This window comes from Peromyscus californicus, unplaced genomic scaffold (genome assembly GCF_007827085.1).
Source record: "Peromyscus californicus insignis strain IS unplaced genomic scaffold, ASM782708v3 Scaffold_15__1_contigs__length_86483966, whole genome shotgun sequence".
In the NCBI taxonomy this organism is placed as follows: domain Eukaryota; kingdom Metazoa; phylum Chordata; class Mammalia; order Rodentia; family Cricetidae; genus Peromyscus; species Peromyscus californicus.
Window position 1 is genome coordinate 73,990,451 of NW_026294447.1, and position 25,031 is coordinate 74,015,481.

The following is a 25,031-nucleotide window of genomic DNA, read 5'->3' on the forward strand; positions in this document are numbered from 1 at the left end:
CATATACACAATGAAATACTACTCAGCAGAGAAAAACTATGACATCATGAGGTTTGCAGGCAAATGGATGGATCTAGAAAAAAATCATCCTGAGTGAGGTAACCCAGACTCAGAAAGACAAACTTGGTATGTACTCACTCATAGGAGGATACTAGATGTGAAACAAGGATGACTGGACTGCTACTCACATCACCAGGGAGGCTACCTGGAAAACAAGACCCCAAGAAAGACACGGGGATCGCCCAATGACGGAGAAATGGAAGAGATCTACATGAACAACCTGGACATGAGTGGGGGTAATGAAGGGCGAGGGTCGAGGGAAAGAGAGCTTGGGGAAGCGGGAGATCCCACCTGGGCCAACGACAGAGAGGGAGAACAAGGAATAGGAGACCATGGTAAGTGAAGACCACATGAGAATAGGAAGAAGCAAAGTGCTAGAGAGGCCCACAGAAATTCACAAAGATACCCCACAACAGACTGCTGGCAATGGTTGAGAGACAGCCCGAACTGGCCTACTCTGGTGATGGGATGGCCAAACACCCTAATTGTCGTGCTAGAAACCCCATCCAAAGACTGAGGGATCTGGCTGGGGGGAAGGTGAGGGGGGCAGGAGGGGGGAGAACAAGGGAATTCGTGGCTGATATGTAGAACTGAATTGTATTGCAAAAAAAAAAAAAAAAAATGGCCGGGCAGTGGTGGCGCATGCCTTTAATCCCAGCACTCGGGAGGCAGAGGCAGGTGGATCTCTGTGAGTTCGAGGCCAGCCTGGTCTCCAAAGCGAATTCCAGGAAAGGCGCAAAGCTACACAGAGAAACCCTGTCTCAAAAAAAAAAACCAAAAAAAAAAAAATGTACTAAAAAAAAAGAAAAAAAATATAGAATAGATGGTAGAATATTTTCTTTAATTTTGCTAAATAGAAATAAACTAGATATTGTAACTGTAATTTTTGCTTGATAATTTTTTTATATATAATTTTACTATGTTAAAATGAAAACCTTCCGTTTTGATTCGACAGAAAAGGGGAAGTACTATGGGATGGTCTTTCTATATGCTGTGAATATGTGTTGCTCCCATTGGTTAATAAATAAAGCTGCTTTGGTCTATGGTAAGGCAGGATAAGAACCTGGTAGGAAATCCAAGCAAAGATACAGGGAGAAGAAAGGCAAGGTCAGGGGAGATGCTGTCAGCTGCCAGGGGAGCAAGATATAATAGAACACAGGTAAAAACCACGAGACATGTGATGATACATAGATTAATAGAAATGGGTTAATTTATAATGTAATAGCTAGCAATAAGCTTGAACCATAGACCAAACAGTTTGTAATTAATATTGAGCCTCTGAATGATTATTTTATAAAAACGGCTGCTGTCTGGGCAGGACCAAGAAACGTCAGTCTGCAATCCAGTCTCTTTCAAAGTTGAAAGTCTCTTTAAAATTCCAAAGTTTCTCTAAAATATCCAAAGTCTCCCTAACTTCCCTCTGAGAGGCAAGAACCAGGGCATGCACAGTCACCATCAAACAAAATCAACCCCAAATTCAACAGTGTAAAAAGTTTGGTGCTTGGCATCTGGGACCCTTCATGATCCTCCAGATTATAAGGGTTTGGACTGCTTCCTTCACTTGTTGGGAAGCACCACCTACAAGCACATTCAGTTTGTCTTCTAGGCTCAGACCATTCTCTCCACAGCTGCTGTTCCCAGTACTTGTCTCTTGGTACTGGGATCTCTAAAATGCTGGGGTCTCCTACTGCAGCTGTGCAGTGTTTTCATCAGTAGCTTCTTCCGGGCTCTCTTCAAGGACTTTGCCACTGCCACATGGTGCCAAGCTTCAACTTCTGTCCATGACCTCTTTGATTGTGGGCCTTCTACTGCAACTGAGGCTCCATCTTCACTAATGGCCTCTCTCTTCAGGGACTTCTGCCCTGCCAAACAATGCCAAGTCTCAGCTCTGCTCCATAGCCCCTTATGCCTTCAAGACCAGTACAACCTGGGTGACTATTGCACTAGTTACCAGCATGAGATGAAGCTTCAGCTCCTTCTGGACTATAGTTTCTGTGTGCTGGCCCAGAGGAAACATTTTTCAGAAGATTTTGCCTTAATGATTGTGGTAGTTTGAATGTAATTGGCCCCCATAATGTCATAGGGAGTGGCACTATTAGAAGATGTGCCTTTGTTGGATTGGAGTCAGTATGGCCTTGTTAGAGGAAATGTGTCACTCTAGGGGCAGGCTTGAGGTTTCCCATGCTCAGGATACCACCCAGTGTCTCAGTTGACATCCTCTTGCCTGCAAGATGTAGGACTCTCAGCTCCTTCTCCAGCATCATGTCTGCCTGCACGCTGCCATACTCCCTGCCATGATGATAATAGACTGAACCTCTGAACTATAAACAACCCACCTCAATTAAATATTTTCCTTTATAAGAGTTGCCTTTATATATAAGAGTTTGTCACAGAAATACCCCATTTCTGGTGCCAATTTCTATCTTAGTTACTTTTTTATTGCTGTGATAAAACACCACAACCAAAAGCAACTCGAGGAAGAATGGGTTTATTTTGATTACACTTCTAGGCAATGCCCATCACTGAGGGAAGTCAAGGCAGGAACTGATTTAGAGGCCATGGAGAGGTTCTGCTTATTGGCTTGCTGGCTCAGTGAGAAACTATCAAGAAAAAGAGAGACAGAGACAAAGAATTTCAACATCTTCCTTTGCATGTGTTCACACAGGAATGCACATTTGTACACACACACACACACACACACACACACACACACACACATGCATATACCACAAATATGCACACACACAATAAGTAAAAAAGGAAGATATTGCAATTTGTCAAGTAGAATATATATATATATATATATATATATATATATATATATATATATATATATATATATATATATTTTTTTTTTTTTTTTCCTGGAGCTGAGGACCGAACCCAGGGCCTTGTGCTTGCTAGGCAAGCACTCTACCACTGAGCTAAATCCCCAACCCTAGAAAATATATATTAAAGACAAATTACAAAAATGAAAAAGTTATAGATTTGAAAAGTGAGAAACAAAATGATTTTTTTTTTTGAGATACAACACTTGTCAATATTGCTCTTCCCACTCTTTACTACAACACTGATTTCCAAGCTATAAATGAGTGGAAAGCCTTTTCCTTGTTTTTATCAAGATGCTGGTAGGGATTATATTAATTAAAGACATTGATACCTTTTGCCTTTGAGAGCATACAGGACTATTTCAATTTATGATGCAGCCATTGATTGTGTTCTACATTGTCTTTTGAGCTCTCTATCCCCCAAATAGGGTTTTAACACAAAGTATCAATATAAAACTTACCAGGATTTCATAGGGAAGAGACTGGGACAGTTTACACAGCACTATACTGTCTACTCAAGAAATGCTCTTAACCAAATTTCTCCATAAAATCCCTTCTGTTCTGGACCACTCACTGTACCCTGTTCGCATCTCATCTTAGTTGAACTCTTAATGGATCCTATCTTTTCTGTTTCTGGATCTTCATTTGCTTATAAACAGAACTCCCCCAACTCTCCTCTTATACCAGAGTTCACCAATACATAGAGACATTAGCCTTTTTCTTGGCTCCTATAAACTAACACACCCAAAGCCCAGATCTGGAATCAAGCTTGTTTCTACTCTGTAACATAGTGAGGAAAATGCTATTCTACAAGGAATAACTGTTTTGGGGAAATTGAACTACTTACTTCCTTGGCCTCTTTATGTAGAAGTAGGAGTAGTAATGACAATACCAATGTCATAAGTTTGAAATGAGTTTAATTATGTAAAGCTCTTAGAAAAATGGCCACCACAGAGAAAACAGCTGATAGCCATTAGCTATTATTAATACAAACAGGGAAAGCTTATTAGTAACAATAGTTCTTATCAAAGTATGTGGTCAGGTAGTAGTTTAATAACACTGTTTAGCAGACTGTTCCACAAGTAGCAGTTCTATGTGGAATTCCATGGAAGTCAGGCAAACTAGTGGGCTTTAATTGGACTCTCGGATCTGTCATTTATAAACTATAACCTTACACAAATTACATAACCCTTATGAATCTGGGTTACTTCATTTAAGGGTAGGAATTTTGTATTGGTATATGCTAGTTAATCTAGGAGTGAGATGTATGAAGAGGCCAGAAATAAAGAATAAGTAACAAAGAAGTGCTTGTTGTTATGGATTAGTACAAGAAAGATGATCTGCTCACAAGTTCTGAATAGGCATCACTTTAAGTAATGCAGTGTTTTTTCTTCTAACTCTTTGAGTTTGCTTTCTGCCTTTTGAATCTTAAACAATGTTTACACTGTTGGAAGTCCAGTTGGAATGTAGAAAGTGAGTGTTTTGGAAATTTACTGGATGACATTCATTTGCTGTCCATTAGATTGTAAGCAGGGACCAGATTCTGAGATGATACTTTTAATCTGTGGCACTTCCAATGGGGGTCATGATCTGGTAAGCTTTGAAGAGTTATGACTTTTACCACCAGAGGGAGCACTCAGACCATGCAGCACTACTGACTTCTGATGGTAAAATTATTTGGTAAATTCCAGGTTTTGACATGGTGTAGGGTCCCAGAGAGGGTCTCAAATCAAGAATTTAACTTTGTCTCTCTGCACTGTCCCTTTGGACACACTGAGTCCAGAAGCTCATGACTGTGTGAATTGCCTCGGCTCCTTCAGCCATGTTTAGGCAGAGCTGCCTCATTAGAGTGTGCTTAATGCCTTCAGCCCAGCAGAGCCACATAATACCCAGATAACAAAGATAGGCTCAGAGTTCACAGGTGAGAAGGCCTGTGGGAGTTTCAATGTCATTGGCCCCTATAAATTCATAGGGAGTGGCATAGGGTATGGCTTATTGCAGTTGGTATGGCCTTGTAAGAAGTGTGTTACTGTGTGGGTGGGCTTTGAGGTCTCTTAAGCTCCAGCTATGCCCAGTGACACAGTTCACTTTCTGTTGTCTGCAGATCAAAATGTAGAACTCTCAATTCCTTCTCCAACATCATGTCTGCCTGTATGTTGTCCTGTCCCACCATGATGATAATGGACTAAACCTCTGAAACTGTAAACTACGTCAATTAAATGTTTTCTTTATAAGAGTTGCTGTGGTCATGGTGTCTCTTCACAGCAACAAAAACCCTAACCAAGACAGAAGTTGGTACCAGGGACTGGAATGTTGTGATAGGCCTGACCATGTTTTTATTTGGAGGAATTTGGACTTTGGTACTTTGGGTTAGGAAAGCAGTGGAATGCTTTAAGCACTTCTTAATGGGCCATGCTAGTAGGAGCATGGAAGAGTTGAACTATGGGGGCCTGGCTCAAGAGTTTCAGAGGGGAAGAATTTTATTATGTTGCTTGTAGATTGTTCTTGTGATATTTTGGTGAAGAGTGTGGCTGTTTTTTGCCCTTGTCCAAAGACTGCCTGAGGTTAAAGTGAAGAGATTTTTATTAATTCCGTTGGCAGAGGAAATCTCAAAACAGCCTAGTATAAACTCTGTCATGTAGTTATTAGTGTTAACTCTAATGATGATATAAAATGAAAAGGAACAAACTGATCAAGGAAAAATACAAAATGTACAATTTGAGGAGAAAAAGAGCACCAGGAAGTAGATTGGAGCTAAGTCCTGTGCTCAAGGAGATAAACAGACTAAGAAATGCAATAAAGGGAGTTGTGACCTCAGAGCATGATCCCATCTAGCTAAGGTTCCAACGTGTGAAAAGGAATTAAAGAAAAGCTTAGAGCTGAGTGTGGTGGTGCACACCTTTAATTCCAGAGCTCCAGAGGCAGAGGTAGCTGGATCTCTGAGTTTGAGGCCAGCCTGGTCTACAGAGCTAGTTCCAGGACAGCCAAGGTTAGGCAGTGAAGGAAACCATCAAAAACAGAAAACTGGTGAAGATGTAATTGAATGAGGGGGTCATGTTTCAGCCCCAGCAAGCAGCAGAATTTGGCAGCTTTGGACACATGTTTCTGGCTTTAGAGTCAAGGATAAAAGAAAAGCATTATGGAATCTTCCTCTGTGCCTAAGGAAAGCTGCTGAAGCTAGGCATGTGTCAGGGGTGCCCCTGCATGGAGGCCTAGAGAGGCCATTGCCTGAGGCTGTGAAGTTGAAGCCTGGATTGCCTTGAAGAACTTAAGATGTTGGAGATGCCAGAGTCATGGGATATCTGTCAAGGTAAGCTGCTAACAGTGAGTAGAACCAGTCCAAGAATGAGAAGTGTGTTGCAGTCAACAAAGTTGAAAGGAGTTGGAGATCTGAAGTGCACTTTGACATCAGACATGGAGATGGAGAGTTTGGAGTTTGCCCAGCTGGTTTTCAGTCTTGCTTTGGTCCAGTATTTCCTGACTGTGGTCCCTTCCCTACATTTTGGAATGGTAAAGTATATTCTGTGCCATTAAATGTTGGACATATGTGTTCTGCTTTTTTATTTTGACTTTATAGGAGATTTCAGTTAAGAGATTGCATGAATCTCAGAAGAGACTTTGAATTTTGGACTTTAAAACATTGTTGAGACTGTTATAGACTATGGGGACTTTTAAAGTTGGACTAAATACATTTTGCATTATGATATTGCTACAAGCTTACAGGGGCTAGAGAGTGGAGTGTGGTAATTTGAATGTAATTGGCCCCCATAAACTCATAGGGAATGGCACTATTAGGAGGTATGCTTTATTGGAGTAGGTATAGCCTTGTTGGAGGAAGTGTGTCACTGTGAGGATGGGCTTTGAGGCTTCCTATCCTCCAGCTGTGACAAGTGACACAATTCACTTCCTGTTGCCTGTTGATCAAGATGTAGAACCCTTAGCTCCTTCTCCAGCACCATGTCTGCCTACATGCTGCCATGTCCCACCATGATGATAATGGACTAAACCCCTGAAAATATAAGCCGCCCAATGAAATGTTTTCCTTTGTAAGAGTTGCTGTGGCAAATGGTGTCTCTTCATAGCAATAGAAACCCTACCTAAAACAAAGTCCTTCCCATCTGTTATGTGGAGCATCTTCTAACCATCCATGTCTGATCTGCACACTGTTCTTCATTGAGCTATTTCTTTCTTCATGCTTGCCCAGTTTTTTTCCCCTGTTCCATAATAGACAGCTGGAAAGAATGAGGAGACAGCAGCATATGATGGATCTTCCCTTTGGAGTATTAAATTTTTGGCACCTAAAAAAATCTCCTGTTACAGAATAAACTCTACTGCCTGGAAGTGGGATTGACCTGGTTTTATAATCCTTGGAACATAAAACTGTATCACTATGGTAGAAAGCGTTTTTGCTATGCAGCCACGTTATAATGTTTTTCTCTAGAAATGAGAATTAGCCTGAACTACAGTCCTGGTTTTGCAAAACAAACACCAGATGAACTAAAAAGCAAGACACTCAAATGCACCATGTATGCACAATTTTGTGTGGAGAGTAGACTTACATTATCTTCAGTGTTATCAACCAATGCATGTCAAAATTAAATTCCAGTTCAGTGTTTTTGCTTAAATCTGTTTTTTTGGGGGGGGCGGGGGGTACACTGCTGCAATACAATTGATCACACCTGTGTGCTAGCCACTAAGTTTTTGATAGGCACAACTGTTATAGGGAAAAATGAGTTATTTGAAGAAAAAATAGTAGGAATGAAAATAACAAGCTGGTTAGAATGAGGAAGACTCAAATAGTGGTCTCCAGTGGTGAGAATTCAGCAAAGCAACTGTGACCCTTTTTTTTTTCTTCTATCATGTGATGGGTCAGGGGCCTACAGAAAGCTTTATTGGTAGTAAAAGAACATAGATCCTAGTTTGAATAAAATGTTAGGAGGTCACTAATCAGGCAGATCTGGATTCCTGTCATGATCAAATCCCAACAAAGAATGAGTTTATTTGGGCATATAGTTCCAGAGGGATAAGAGGCCATCATGGTGGAGGGGCATGGTGGCGGGAACAGGAAGCTGAGAGCTCACATTTTGACTTGCAAGCACTAAGGAACGAGAGAAAACTAGAAATAATAGGAGGCTTGTAATCTCAAAGCCCATCCCTAGTGACATACCTTCTCCAGCAAGGCTGAACTTCCTAAACTTCCCCTAACAATGCTTCCCACTGGGGACTACCTGTTCAAGTGTCCAAGACTATGGAGGCCATTTCTCATTTAAACCACAGATGGCAGGGCTAAATTAATGAAATAACTATGTACCGAGTGACCACTATGAACCAAACACCTTCACACTTGAAATACACAATGTTAGAAACAGGACCCTGCCCATGGAGGCATTGTATTCTCACATTCCACATCAATAAGTCATTACATATGCTAGAAAATGAGTGCTCTAGGTGAGAAATAGGATGGATTTGGAGAGTGTGAAGGGGCAGCAGGCCACCCTTTTAAAAAGGGTGCTGAAGGCCAGCCTCATTGGAATGGTGTTCGAGCAAAGTAAAGCAGTGAAGAAATTAAGGTTTGATATTAGAGTCCAACAGGTTTTATGCAGGGAGAACAATTGGCATAAAAGCCCCAAGGCAGGGATGCAACAGGAGTAACAAAGAAGGCAAATAAGTTTGGAGACAATGGATCTGGGAGAAAGGAGAGATGAAGCCAGAGGGAAAGGAAAGAGAGAAGAAGCAAAGGTCTCACTGGACACTTGAAGGTCTGGAGCTTGTTTCTGGAGGGAATGGTGGAATATTGGGGATTTTGAATAAAAGCGTGACATGATCTATTATAGATCATATATGTCTCTCCAGAGACATACATGTTGGATTGAGGAATGCATTTGACTTGAGCCAAGGCCTCATTCAGATTGTCTTGCACATCACATCTACAGCAGATGAAATATGGTCTTGTGGCTAGGGTCGCAGAAGAAGTAAAGCCCCAGGCCAACTATGGGGTCAGCTGGAGGGACAGGCTTTTGTGGTGATAAATTGTGTTTCAAATAAAGCTTTCCTGAGGATCAGAGGACAGAGACAGCCACTAGATTAAACATAGAGGCCAGGCAGTGGTGGCACACACCTTTAATCCTAGCACTCAGGAGGTAGAGATCTGTGTTCAAAGCCACCCTGGACTACATGAGATTGATTCAATCTAGGAGAGAAACAGAGCCAGGCAGTGGTGGCACACACCTTTTTTTTTTTTTGGTTTTTCAAAACAGGGTTTCTCTGTGTAGCTTTGCGCCTTTTCTGGAACTCACTTGGTAGCCCAGGCTGGCCTCGAACTCACAGAGATCCACCCGACTCTGCCTCCCGAGTGCTGGGATTAAAGGCGTGCGCCACCACTGCCCGGCCGGCACACACCTTTAATCCCAGTACTTGGGAGCCACATGCCTTTAATCCCAGCACTTGAGATCTCATGCCTTTGCTACCAGTGTTTGGGAAGCACACACGCCATTAATTCCAGCGCTAGGATGGAAGTGGAATGTTAGGGTGGAGAAAGGTATATAAGGCATGAGGAGACAGGAACTAAAGCTTTTCAGCTGAGGATTCAGAGGCTTTCAGTCAGAGGATTCGTGGAGATAGGATCTCACCTTCCATTCGGTTTGAGGATTTGAAAGTGGTGAGAAGTTTCTCTAGTGGCTTGTTCCTTTGTCTCTCTGATCTTCAGACAGGCTTTATTTGATACACAATATATCACCACAGGCTTTTAACAATCTTGTGATGGAATACCAGAAACCTTTCCCAAGCCCCTCCAGGGACTACCCAAGTCAGGCTTCAGAAGTATGCTTACTCCACATTTGCCACTCCAAGGATGCTAACCCTTATGTAGTATCCCTTGGTTCTTTCAGTGGACACAGGCAGAGAAGCCCTAATAACATTTGTTTTCTTTGTCTCCTTACAGGTGTGTTGTCTTTTTTTCCAGAAGCAGGAAAGAAACCACTTTCAAACGCATGTACCCAGATTACTTCCCAGGACTGACACTATAGATATAACAGTCTTATTATTAAATAAGAAACACAGAGCCAAATGCAGAGTTAAAAGCCCAAGAGGTCAGAGCAGTAGTAAGAGCTGAGACTTAAAACCTCCTTCTTACCCTTCCTGCCGCTGCTGTCCTTCCCCTCAGCAAGAGACCTACTTCCTGTGTATCTGTCTTTTTACTGACTTTCTGTTCTGCCTTCTCATTGGTTGTAAACCCAACCACATGACCTCCTCGTCACTGCCTATCTATATAGACCTCCAGGTCTTCTATGGTTGGTATTGAGATTAAAGGCATGTGTCTCCATGCTGGTGGTATCCTTGAACACATGGAGATCTGCCTGTCATGTGATCAGGATTAAGGGTGTGTGCTACCACTGCCAGCCTTCTGCTATGGCTTGCTATCAGCTCTGACCCCCAGGCAACTTTATTTATTAACATACAAATAAAATCACATTTCAGTACAAATAAAATATCACCATACTGACACAGTTGAGGCCCCAGCATAGGAGAATTCATTAACATCAGTCAGCGAATGCTTATTAAACACTGCCTTTCATTAACAACTCTTCTAGAAGCGCGGGATTCGGCAGGATTCTCTTTTCATATTGCTTATATAAGTGCCTTGGTATGATATGCATGAATCGGAGGCTCTCAGGAGGGAGCAGTTTCCGTGCCTGAAGAATAGGGAGGTTTTATAAATTTGATTTCTCTGGAAATGCATCGTAAACTTTTACAAATTCATGGAATGCTGAAGGAAGGTTGTCTGCTCTAGGATGGACTGTGCAGTGATTGGGAGACAATGGCAGGAAGGTCACAGTCGTCTTCCATTACCTACGAAGGAAATCAGAGGCAACACTAGGCGAGAGAAAGAGAATGCCACAAGTGTGTTTAGCTATTAGGTAACTTTCAGCAGAGTGAAAAATGGACTTGAGGATTCAAGTTCTCTTTCATGAGAAATGTTGCTGTCACCTGCACTCTAGGACTGTGCCACCTCAACTAGAACTTGAGACTCGTCCAACAGACAAATGGCACATGCATTGGATGTTTCCTAACCCGACATTGTACTTTGTGTGCCAGGTTCTTTAAGATAGGTACATCTTTTCTTGTTAGCAGGCCCTAGAGCTTTACAATAACATGCAAAGCAGTAGGCTGCTTTAGATTAAATGATAGAGGGTAAACATTTTTTTGTTTTGTTTTTGCTATTTTGTGGGGGTTTTTTTTTGTTTTTTTGGAGCTGAGGACCGAACCTGAGGACCAGGGCCTTGCACTTGCTAGGCAAGCGCTCTACCACTGAGCTAAATCCCCAGCCCTGAGAGTAAACATTTTTAAATGACTGGAGGTAGTAGCTTACTTCCAGTGTAAGTATTTACATTAACGAGTCAATGACAATAAGAGACACTCATATCAATAGAATAATGTTTCATAGCTTTAAAACATTTTTAAAAATATGACTCTTTATCCCTCAAGTAGACTTACAGAGTACTTGCTTCAAAATACCCTTTTCTTTTCTTAGCTGATTTTATCAGCTAGTCGTTGTATTCTAGAGAGTGTTTCAAGAAGACAGTGGTCAAGACCCATAACGTGGGAGGTACTGGCATTCCTATTAGTCTAATGGCGACCAGAACCCTGATTTAACTTCTTAAATCCCAATTGCACGACAGCATTCCAGAACCGAAATGCTGAAGCCCCAGTTTCTGGTCTGATGTGGAAGTAAGTATATTAGGATGCATCCATTGCTTTTGCCTGGTGGAGTCTTTTATCAGGGGCAACCTGCAGTAATTGGCCCAGGAAGGCTCAGTGAGTCTCTGCTGGTCCTGTGGCCTGACTTGAGGCCTCACTGGGCCTGGTGATTTACTGAGCAGGAGATTTACTGAGGCTTGTACCAACTATCATGTTACCAGGGGCAGAATGTGAGCTTGAGCAACATCGTCGTCTCCAGAGGTCTTTGGCAATGGAGTCGGAGCAGAGAGAGCAGGAGGCTGGTGGAAGGAGGGGCAGGATCGAAACTGTAAAGATGTATACTGGTGAGGCAAGAGAAACTGACCTGGATGGATCTGGACTTCTAAGATACCTCTCTCTCACTTCTTGAATGAGAGTTCCTGAAGTCAGCAAAGGATGTCGGAATCCAACTTTGACCTACAAAGCCTGTATTTTTTTTCCTACTAACATGGCATTTCTTTATTTAGTGATCAAAATATAATTTCCTAACCATTCAGTATCAGTGTTGGTTTCTTAGTTTGTGAATGGGCTTAACTCATGTTTCTCACAGTTGTAAGGATTTGTAAGAATCTTGCCGTGTCTGCTAAATGATGGGGGCTCCCAGACTGATACAGCTGTGCATTAGCATTTGCGCATACCTCTCCTTTGTATGTACTCTTGGTATATTACTTTTCTTAAGATCAATAGACCAGCTTAGTTTCTCCTGCAAAATATCATGTGACTCACCCAGCACTTTATAACCACATCCTCACCTTGACCCACCCTAGAGTCCCACGGTCTGTGTAGTTAACGTCACTTGCTGCATTTAGACAACTTTCGACTTTCACCAACAACCCTGTGTTTCCTTTGCTTTGCTGGCCTGCAGCCACTTCTTGTTTTTTTCCTTGTGTGTTGGTGTCCCGTTATCTACGGAGGTCCCTGAGGACTGAGATGCCACCCTTTGGAATGACAATGGAAAGAATAAGCCTTGAAATAAATCAGACCTGAGTTGGAATATGGGTAACTCTAGATTGCTATGTAAACTTGGGCAACCTGTTTGCTCTTACAAGTCCATTTTGACTGCGTTTTGGAACCTAAACCAGGTTTTCCAGTTGAAGTGAAGACCGATTGCATTAAATAAGGCTAAAGGTAGTGACCACTTTATTCTAAACAAAGTATTCTCTTACTTTCAGAGGGATTATAAGTTCGTCTGTACTGTCCTCCCAAATACCCCAGTTAGTTTGGCATAACAGGAGTCAGGTAAACAGAAAATATCAAACTGAATGCTCTTAGCCCCCTCAATACTACGTGGTAGGAACAACTCAAGTGGGCAAGTCTTCACCCAAGTAGGAATTGTATATGAAGAATAGTATATTGTCATTCAGGCCATAATTAACTGTAGCATCTTTATACTGAGTTGTTTTCTTTGGAAAATATTGGTAATCTTTGTGCACATATGTACAGAGTATTATTAGCTTTCAAGTATTAAGAATATGCTATTATTTTTTTCTTTCTTGATAAACCTCTTGAAAAAAAAATCAGTTTTCTGACTCAGCTTCCTCCTTACCCATTAATTCAGATTCTCGTACTAAAATCATCACTGCCTACCCCTTCAACACTTGCTCATCTTTATCTACCTGACTGTTCAATGGTGTGTATTACTAATATCATGCCCTGGATTTTGGAAACCTGTATCTTACATAAAAATGTTGTGCTACATTGTTTTATTAGCTGAAGTTGTTTCCCATTTTCTTTTTTTTTCCTTTTTTTTTTTTTTTGGTTTTTCGAGACAGGGTTTCTCTGTGTAGCTTTGCGCCTTTTCCTGGAACTCACTTGGTAGCCCAGGCTGGCCTCGAACTCACAGAGATCCGCCTAGCTCTGCCTCCTGAGTGCTGGGGTTAAAGGCGTGCGCCACCACCGCCCGGCTGTTTCCCATTTTCATTTATGGTTTTCTTGGGTCTGTCTATTAACCAGTGTGTTTTTCAGTACTCTATCCTAAAGCCACTTCATTTTAAACACAAAATAATCTACTTTTAGAAAGGTTGTGTGATGGTTAATTTTAATGTCCCCTTGCCATATGTAAATTAGAATCACTCAAGTGTGAAGTCTCATCTGAAGAATTGCCCTGATTGCTTTAATTGGTGTGGGAAAGACTCATTCCAAGTCTGGGTAGTGTCTTCTGGTAGCAGCCTGGCTAAAAAGGGGTATGGTTTGCCTTCTGTGTGCTTGACTTTCCTTCTTGCCCACTTGTTCCTCCCTTTGGCCACAGGATTGGTTTACCTTGTTGCTGCTGCTGATTCTTAGCTGGTATCAGCACCAGCATTTCCAGGCTTCCGTTGTTAACTAAGGGCTAGTGGCTCCCAATGAATCTCCCAGGTTTTCAGCATCAGATTGGGACTGCTGAAGTACCCAGCCTCGTGGGCTGAGTGGCCACCAAGTTGTTGGCCTGTGCAGTGACAGCCAGCCAGTGTGGTACTCCCTCAACTGCAGAGGCACACAGCCTCTCAGATGTGAGACAACCGCTGTTACTTTTGTAAGTTGAGCTAATTTAATAAACTCTTTTAGTATATATCCACCCTTTCAGTTACGTTCCTCTGAAGAATTGTGCCTCTACAAACGGAGGTACAATTAGAATCAGCTCAAGTATTAAGTCTCTCCTGGGTAGGACTCATATGTGAAGACCAGTCAGGGAAATGCGCTCTGGATTCTAGTTAGCCAACGTTCTCTGTAATGGAGTTAGCTTAATAGGAAATTTCAACTGAAGCGAGGGAAGGCCGGAGATGGCCACCTTTTAAATAGGCAGATGGGGTGACGGTCCTGCCATTGTCATATCCTTGCATGGCCTCAGGAACAGATATGACTAGGGACAATGAAGGAATGAAGAAATGACAGACAGAAATGCTGGGCTTGCGTGTCCTTGGCCCTCTGATGGAGAAGCTGCAGCACCCCAGAAGCTCACCGTTTTTATTATGTGCAGGCGAACAGAGAGGATGGGTTCTCTCCTACAGCTGGACAAGGGCCAGGACTAGATGGTCTCAATAGAAGCAGCTTCTGAAGGGCAACAGTCTTGAGCCTGTAAATACCCAGTGGAGAATGCTACAGTGGTCGTTTTCTATACAACCGCCAGCATTCGCCTTCAGACCAAGAGGGAAACACTGCTATTGCCCTGTGGGTCTGAGGCTTTGGGGTCGTTGACGTGGCTGTCCCATTTCAGCAGCACATACTCACTCAGGGCTTCCTCTGCTCCTTAGTCCCAATTACTTTTGAACTGAGATGGCTTTTTCTGGGTTATTGTCTAAAAGAAACCATGTTGGGGAGGCTTTTTGTCTCTCGGGCAGGATGGCAGAACACCCTGCCTGCCTCTATCTTACCTGGTCAGGTTCCTGCTGTCATTCAAAATGACCCAGTCTGAAAAGTGCATTCTGCTTGGTTCGATTCTAGGAGAAAGGGGATTGTGCTGGCGACGTTTATGTCAACTGGACACAAACTAGTGTTATCTGAAAGGAGAGAACCTCAATTGAGAAAATGCCTCCATAAGATCCAACTGTAATGCATTTTCTTAATTAGTGACTGATGGGGAAGGACACAGGCCACTGTGGGTGGTGTCATCCCTGAGCTGGTGGTCCTGGGTTCTATAAAAAAGCAGGCTCAGCAACTCAGAGGGAGGAAGCCAGTAAGCAGCACCCCTCCATGGCCTCTGCTTCAACTCCTGCCTCCAGGCTCCTACCCTGTTTGAGTTCCTGTCCTGGCTTCCTTCCTTGAAGGACTATGACATGGAAGTGTAAGCCAAATGGACCCTTTCCTCCCCAAGTTGCTTTTGGTCATGGTGTTTCATTGAAGCAATAGAAAACCTTTAAGATAGGGACCCAGCCAGGTTCCACATCCTGTTGAAATAAATAAAAACCCACACGCCCAGGGTGGGGAGCAAATGATGCTTCATCTCTGAATCCTCCTCCTCATCCTATGTTATACAGGGTACTCTGGCTTTGTAGGCTGTGTGTGTGTGTGTGTGTGTGTGTGTGTGTGTGTGTGTGTGTGTTTGTGTGTGTGTGATATTTTGTTGCAATCCATCTTGTGTGTGGTGGACTGCAAACTTCTTGTCATGCAGTTCTCTACTTGATGGAAAAATGGACTCAGGAAGGGAGTACTAGCAGACAGCAGAAATGTGAACTTCTTAATTCTTTCTATGTCTGAGGTAACCTTGCTTGCCACTTGCCTAGACTCTAGGAGCAAAAATCGTACTGTCATTTGCTAGATAAATATGTGTCCATCAAATTGCCTTATAAATGATTATGTTTATATATAAATTAGGGGTTCTGTCAGCTTTGGTGAAAGAAGCTTCTTTTTTCCAGTAGGTGTTGTTAATTGCAGCAGCTCATAACTGGTCCGAATGCCAACAAGTGACGTTGTGTTGACTAGTCAACCCTAAAGGGGAACCTATATCACCTCCTCCTCGAGGCTCCATACTGCAGAAGAGGGACAGAAGGAATGTAAGATGAGGGAGGAGTGGGGGATTGTGGAATACTGTGTTCTTCTGGGCATGGTATGGCAAGTTCTAGGCCAACCAGGGCTACCTAGTGAGACCCTGTCTTAAAACAAGAGCAACAAACCTTAATGGCTCACTGTGCCCATCTGGATAATCAAAGATGATTTTCTTAAAGTCAGCCCTTAGAAACCTGAATTCCAGGTGGGCAGGGCTGGGCAGGGGGGCATGGGGGGAGGCTGCAAAGGCAGCAGCAGCAACAACAAGAAAAGCAAGAGAACAAGAGAGGGTGTTTCTGCAGGAGTGGGGTTTTTAAGGGGAAAAGCGGGGAGTGGTGCTAGGGTGAGTTGGTATGTCCTGATTGGACATGTGAGCCAAATAATTACATTTTGATTGTTGGACCTTGGTGTTTTGTCTCAGGAATGAGTCAATGACTAAGTAAGGGAGGGAATGGACCTTGGGGGCTAGCTTTAGGAATGGAACAGTTCTGAGCAAGGGGGAAAATGGGGATGAGAGGGCAAAACCTGCCTACAATGTTTGCCGTGCTCGGGCCTGTTAGAGCTCTGTCAGCTATGCCATTTGCACACGTGTATGTCATGGACATTGTCAGCGGCCGTGCCAGAGGAGCTGCAGTCAGCAATGGAGCTGATGGAACACAACCCGCCAGATAACAGTGCTGTGGTGGGTGTGCCCTGGAGGGGCAGAGCCCAGAATGCCCCTGGCTTCTGCTGCGCTTCCTCCTGCCTGCTGCTGTCATGCTTCTGCTGCATTTGGCATGGTGTGGCTACTATTTGAAAGGGTTCCTATGTATCTAGTACAGTGTGATTGCTTCATGGAGAAATTCCACTCCTCACTGGGCAATCTACTTTCCGACCATAACAAAGATGATTTTTTTTTCTTTTATAAGAGTACCGACGCTTAGTTAAATCAATAATTTAACTGAACTTTCTGAGTCAGCTTAAAAGATACAGGTGGCTAAGACAGTGAAGGTGACTGGGGAAATGGTTTGGGTTATTCTGCCAATTGCTCCAATAAGAAATACAAAAAGGCAAAAATAGTCTAGAAGTCACCTTCCCCTTCATTAGATGTGAGATTTGCCAGGGATGGAAAATAAGAACAAGGAAGCTTCATGTACTATAGACCCATGAATTCTGCCTGTAGTGAAACAGGCTGATGATCAAAGAATGTAATTAAGCCCCTACACCCAAGATTAGGCCTGAGTTCCTTGGTCATGTAGCTTACAGAATTAATCATAGGTTTTAGTATGCACTTTAAGAAAACGAAGTTGTGAAAGGAGATTAAAAGACCCTATTGTGTGTAAAGAAAATAGATGGTTGGCTGGCCACTTGAGTAAAGTTGTGTAGGGATCCTCCACAGTGAAACTGCAAACAGCGGCCTGCCACTACAAAAGGGGCTGGCTGAAATAGACTTGCTTTCAACTTGGTTAACCAGTAAAAAAAGAATCATTGCTTTGGGGTAAAGATGTTATGGTGGGAGAATTAATACAAAAGAAAATGTTGAACTACCTGTGGGCTTCTGAGAAGACCATCTACCTTGTGATCATAATGTGATTTCTTCCTGTGAGAAGATTCTCATTTGTCTTTGGAGATTATGCCCTGTGAAGTGATTTCCTCCTTTCATAGAAATCTTTGTGTTATGAGCTATAAAAGGGATAAGAAGGAGAAGAACAGGGAGGAAGGAGAAGGAGGAGGAAGAGGAGGAGAGGAGGAGGAGGGAGAAGAGTAGGAGGAGGAGAGGAAGAGGAGGAGGAGAGGAGGAGTCATCCTAGGTTCCTATACATTTACTTCCTAGCTTTGGAAGTGTTGTGTTCATAGACAAGGTGGCTGAGAACCGGAGGGCAGCTATGTAGGAATTTCTAGATCCTATTCAGGCTTTCTAAAGAAACATTCTTGTTAAACTGCATCTGTGCAGGTAGGCGGGAAATAGAATTTTTATTAGCAGCTCTCTAGTTCTATTTGAAAGTCACTGACATAGTAAGACATTGGCAGCCACTCTGGACCCTTTGAACATAATAGAATTAAGTTCAATGAATCACAACAGAGAATGGTTATAGGATTTGCAGGGCAAAGAGGGTGTGTGGGGTCCTGGTCCTCTTAAGTAGGGAAGGCTAAGTCCAGGAAAGAAGGGGGTCACGTATTTGGTCCTGGACTGCTTATTTACTTGTATCATCTGCCCCTCAGAAATGCAGTGATTCATGGAGAATGACTGAATCAAGAATAGATGTAATTCCATTCAGCTCCTCCACAGAATCGCCCCTCTCCAAACTTCATCATACCTCAACCTGCTCTCTCTCCCTTGCTTTCCTTCATCATCCTCTTTCCATCCATGTTTTTTCCCAGGAGCTCTTTGGAGCAGCAGTAACCACTTGCCCGAGAACACTTGTAGCATGAGTGATGTTATCTACCTTTAGTAACACTGGTGCTACAAGCTGCAGGGTTTGGGCTTCCAAAGTGATCAGTTGGGCCATCTGTGGAATCCGGGTTGCTCCTGGCTTCAGAGTCACCATGGTTGACTCTCTGTGAGCAACTTAAGCCACCCAGATGAGGTTAATACTTGAAAGCAAGAACCCCCAAGTGGTGTAAATATCTATAAAGCATTCACTGTATGATGAGATCCGCCGCTACAAAATAACCACTGCGCCGTCTGTCCTTCCCAGAAAGGAATTTATGGTGGAGTTAAAGGAATCTGGCAACTTGAGAGATGACTCCAGAACTTGCACTATCAATAGGAATAGATGAGGTCATTTAAATGAACCTCTGAGAAAATTAGAGAACCTAGGTCAAAGTCATACTAAAAACTTGCATGGAGGCATGAAGCTATATCTTGAAGACAAGAGAGGGCCATTTATCTAGCTGGAAACAGAGACAAAAAAAGAAAGAAAGAAAGAAAAAGAAAGAAAGAAAGAAAGAAAGAAAGAAAGAAAGAAAGAAAGAAAGAAAGAAAGAAAAACCCAGGGAGTTAAATGTGGAATTTAGTGTTAGTTTTCCCGGGAAGTGTTTCCTGATCTGAAGGCTGTATGTGAGCTGCTGCATAGCAGGACAACACTAACAGCATCATTATACAGGGTAGGAAGACCCAAATCCTGGGCTATTGAGAGGGTGACCTAAGAAGCCATCTTGGCTTTTCATTGGAAGGCCAGAGAACTGCCTACCCATTCAAATATGCTTATGACTCTGGAGGAACACCATTGCAAATACTTTCCAAATTCTTCCCTTGGATGCACACAGCACTTAGAGTGCCAGGGGTTACTGACTATCAAGGGTGGATTCACATGGCATTTGACAAACTGGTTGTTATTCAGACGTTCCTGTTAACCCCAACACAAGATGTCTGCTCCTTAATTTTTTTTTTTTTTTTTTGTGGATTCCGATTTCTTGATCTGTAGCTTGGCTACTCCCACCATCTCTTGAGTCTGAATATATTCTAACTTCAGGTATAAAAAACAACAAAGTTACTTTGTATAAACCTTTAAGTTGGACATGAAACCAAGAATGTAACTATGCATTGCTGTCTGTATTCCCATCATCCAATTCAGTTAAAGCTTTACCTGGAATGGCTCTTCTAATTTAGCACTTATACTCTCTTGGCTAACTTTATCACTCTGGGTCCTATTTTTCTCATCAGCTGAGGATAAAGTGAATAAATATATGTAGAATACTTAGGATGACACCTGATGTCTCAGGTCTAGTCCAAATAAGGGATATGTGCGTGTAACAGTTCAAATCGAATGTTTGCACATATGTATGGTCACTTAAGTTGAAATTGATCCTTCACAGTTGAAAACGGAATTAAAAATGCTCTCAATGTCTGTCTCCCCACTTTCCCTTCATTTAGTGTTCTCTTCCCAGGGGTTCAGAGTATAAATGCTGCAAGTAACATGGGAGTAGGAAAGCTTGCAGAGGATGAGGAACAGGGGCGAGTTGAATGCTGCCAGCCAGGATTGAGACCTGTTTGAAATGTCTCCATTTTACTTTGGACTTTATCTACAAGGTTGCTTTTCACATTGATGCCATACAGGGCTTTATAAGGCAGATTGACAGCATGTCAATAGCAAGAGACCTTAATGAGATGGGCACTAAAGAAAGAGTTTGTCATTTAACCAAGGAAACAGTACATACAGACCCAGCTTGGGCTTAAGAGGAGCATGGCTGGGACCAGAGGTAAGTAGAGCAGGGAAATATTTACAACATAGTTTCCTGGCTTTTCTGTGTGTGTGTGTGTGTGTGCGGGGAATTGAACTGAGGGCCTTACACACGCTGGGCAAGCACTCTAACACTGAGCTGCAGTGCCATCCCTTCCCTGAACTTTATCTTTTTACTTTTAGCTATGTTTTAAATGTGCACGGCTGACCTTGGAGGTCCATGTGTTAAAGGCATGGTCTCTCAGAGCGGCAGGATTGGGAGGTGGTGGAGCCTTTGCAAAGTGGAGCCTAGCAGGGGTCCTTAGATCACTTTAGGGGTGTGCCCCTAAAGGGGTTATGGTATTCTACCAGTCCTATCTCTCCTTGCTTCATTTGTTACAGTGTTATTGGTTTATTTTGCCATGTTTTCCCAGCCTCTGTCATCTGGTTCCCTCAGCAGAGGCCCTAAGCAAAGAGGCCATCAAACTTGTACTAGAATCTCCAGAACCATGGGCTATTTACTTGTTTCAAGCTAATTATCCCATGTGTTTGCCGTAACTAAACTAATACATTTAGGAACTGTTGGAAGAAAATAAGGGTATTCAGCCAGACATGGTGGCACATGCCTCAAATCACTTCAGAGGCCAAGGCAAGAGGATTGGAAGTTTCAAGCCTTGGCTACGAAGTGAAACATTGTCAATAGCATAATATAAAATAAAAGAAGAAAACTGAAGTAAGGATGGTGGAAATAAAACAAAAAAAGAGTAATAGAGCCGGGCGATGGTGGCGCACGCCTTTAATCCCAGCACTCGGGAGGCAGAGCCAGGCGGATCTTTGTGAGTTCAAGGCCAGCCTGGTCTACAGAGCGAGATCCAGGAAAGGCGCAAAGCTACACAGAGAAACCCTGTCTCGAAAAACCAAAAAAAAAAAAAAAAAAAAAAAAAAAAAAAAGAGTAATAGTAGAGTGCATGAATGTAAATCTTTGTTAAATGAGGGAGTTAATGAGTTTTCATTTTATTTGTGCCAACACCGTGATATTTCAGGATATATAATTCTATTCTTTGAAGTTACTCAGAGATTTCTGCTTTGAATTTACCATCTTCTCCTTCCCCACGAGTCCCATCTTTTTCACTTAGGAAGAGAAGTCCACAGTAACTTAGCTTATCTTTTGTCCACCATTAGCTCTGTTAACTCAGAGTCTCAGTCTTATCATTGATCCCAACCTGTTGTTAATCAATAATCTGGAGGCTAGGGAGATTGTTGTTGTATTAACTTTTCCTGGGGAGACGAACTGAAAGGTTTAAACTTTCCCACTTTTACAACTGAATTTAGGTTTCAGTTCTCTGAGAGGGGCAAACAGGAGAGGCCCTTGTCTCTCCAAACAAGGGCCATTTATCAACAAATGACATTTGGGGACGAGGGAGAGAGCATGAACAGGGTCCGAGTCAGCCCTACAATGTCTCAAGGACAAATCCTACAACCCCTTGAAACTTACCCAAGTATGTCCAAAGATAAAACCTCAGCCAACTAAAAGTATACTAATGTAACTGCTTCTTGCTTAACCAATTATGTTTGAGATGACCTAACCATCCCTGAAATTCTTCTAGCTGTGCTAAAAAGGAGCCTGCATGCTCTTCTCAGGGTCATTGCCATGTTGTCCAGGTGAACAACCCTGCATATGTTGGTGTAGTAATAAACACCCTTTGCTCTTGCATACTATTTGAGTTTGGGGCCTCCTTCAGTGTTTTCTTGGACCCTTACAGAACAAATGTCTATTCTCTCCAGACAGGGAACCAGTTGGGTTTATTTACAGGATCATGGATGACTAAAGGCAGATGTATCACTGAAAACCCTACCCTAGCCTTGGTAACAACTCAAAAAAGCTGCATCCCTGGAGTTCCAGACTGGACAAGTCTCCTCCAGGCAGCTAGGATGGTCCAAGAGTCTTCTCTCCCCAAAAGTTTTTACTGCTTAGATAACCTTGGGGAAGAGGCCTTGTGACTCTTGTCAGGAACCTGAGACTTCTGAGGTCTTTGTTTCCTGAGTCTCTGAGTGTCCCTCCTGCCTCCAGGAAGGAATCGCTACACAACAGTGGTTCAGTGGGCAAAGTGCTCATGGGACAAGCATGGGAACTTGAGCTCAGCTCCCTAGCATCTGTTTAATATCTGGATATAATGTCAAAGATATATAACCCTGGCACTGAGGGAGTGGGAGAGATAGGCAAATCTCCTGAGTGCCAATGCCAGCTAGTCTAGCAGAATTGTTAGTTTCAGTTTCAGTGAAGAGACCAGTGCTCAAAAAATTAGGTGGAAAGTGGTAGCAGACACCCAAATGTCAGCCTCTGGCTTCTACACACATGTTCGCACACACACACAAGCATATGCATACAACATATATGCATATGCACATACACACAATTTTTCTTAAGCCTAGTTATTTCCTTGTGTTTTAACATGCAGCAGATACAGTTCCTAACAATTGTTTTTAGTGATTTTTTTTTTTTTGGTTTTTCGAGAAAGGGTTTCTCTGTGTAGCTTTGCGCCTCTCCTGGAACTCACTTGGTAGCCCAGGCTGGCCTCGAACTCACAGAGATCCACCTGGCTCTGCCTCCCGAGTGCTGGGATTAAAGGCGTGTGCCACCACCGCCCAGCTGTTTTTAGTGATTTAATATTGAATGTATTAAAAGCAATGAAACTATTTTGTCATTTTAAAACATCATTCAGACTTCAATTTAAATGTAACCCCCTACATTCATAGGTTAGGCGAAAAATAATAATAATACAAGAGACTGTCCTAAAAAAACAGTGGCTGAGCCCTTAGACCCAAAACAAGACCCAGTAGGTGACTTGGAAATTGTAGTCCATGGAAAACCCTTGTTCTGGGAGAAGGGTTCAGAACCCCAAGCTCATTTGCAACCAGAGGTTAAATGGATGTGAATTTTCTTCATAACCATGATGGGCTCAGCTAGATAACAGCCTGGCTCAAAATATTGCAGCACAGTGCCAGGAAATTTCTTCTAGCTTCATGATCAATTCTCATTATTTTCCACGAATAGATCTCCTTTCTAACTTTACATTATTATACTAATCCCCCTTGACATTTTATTTCTTCTGAGGAGTGGTAAATTCAATTTTCTGCTGTACTTAACAATATGACTACAGTAATTCCTCTGGTATGGTATTCCTAAGAGAAGAAAACCTCTGCAGACACATTATTTCCCAACTGGCAAGTATCCATCCCCTTTGCTTCCTTTACAATATTGTGAAAATATTTTCGTAATAAAGACCAGGACTGTATTTATTGCTTGACTATGACATCTTCTTTTTAATTTAATAGAAATTATGTGTGAGTGTGTGCCATGTGTTGTAGCTATTGTTTTAATGTGCCATGACCAAGGCAGCTCTTAAGAAGGCAAGCATTTAATTAGGAGCTTGTTTACAGTTTCAGAGGGTTAGTCCATGATCATGGTAGGAAGCAGACAGGTATGGCAGTAGAGCAGTAAGTGAGAGTTTTACATCCAGAGAGAGAGAGACAGAGAGACAGAGAGAGAGAGAGAGAGAGAGAGAGAGAGAGAGAGAGAGAGAGAGAGAGAGAGACTAGGCCTGGCATAGGCTTTGAATGAAACTTAGTGATACACCTACTCCAGCAAGGCCACACCTCCTAATCCTTCCCAAGCAATTCTACTCCTTGGTGACTAAGTGTTCAAATATATGACCCTATGGGGACGATTCTCATTCAAACCACCACATTCCACTCCTTGGCCCCCATAGGCTTGTAGTCATATCATAGTACAAAATGCATTCAGTCCAACTTCCAAAGTCCCCATAGTCCAACAGTCTCAACACAGTTCAAATATCCAAGTTCAAAGTCTCCTCTGAGACTCAAGGCAATCTCTTAACTTTAATCCTCTATGAAATAAAAATTGAAAAGTAGGTATGTACTTCTAACATATAATGGCACAGAATGTATGTTATCATTCCAAAGGTAGGAAAGGGAACATAGTGAGGAAATATTGGACCAAAGCAAGACCAAAAACCAGCTGGGCAAACTGCAAATTTTGCAATTCCATGTCTGATGTTAAAAGGTTTATTAGCTGGCTCTTCCCTTCCAGCTTTGCTGACTGTGACACCTGCCCCCCCCCCCCTTGGAATGGTTCCAAACCCAGTCTGCAGCTTTCCTTGCTAAGTATCCCATAGCTCTGGCATGTCCAACATCTTGGGATCTCTAATGCAAGCCAGGCTTCACCTTCACAGCTTCATGCAATGGCCTCTCAGGGCCTTCATGCAGGGATACCCCTGCCAAAGCCTAGCCTCAGTGGCTTCCCTTAACTGTGGAGAAAGTTTCTAAATCCTTTTCCTGTATCCTTCTTGACTCTAAAGCTAGAACCAAATGGCTGAAGCTACCAAGTTCTGCTTGCTGGGGCTGGAAACTGGTCCCCTTCTTGAATATATTTGTATAAACTTTTCAATGCTGTTTATGTCTAAGAAAACCCCTAGACCTTTCCTTTTACGGGTTGCAGGATTACCTGGTTAGAGGTCTTGCTTTCAGACTATCACTCTCTTTATTCCATTTGACATCAAGCTTTACTTCAAGCTTTTTATCTCCTTGAGTATAAGACTTGGCTCCAACATTACATTCCCTGATGATCAAACAGTACATTTTGTATCTCTTTTCCCTGCTTGTGCCTTTTCATTGTAGATCTGCATAAAAGTAATCACTAACAAGCATGCAATACAGTCAATACTAGGCTGTCTTGAAATTTCCTCTGCCAAAGACCTTAGTTCAAAACTTTTCACTTTGGCTT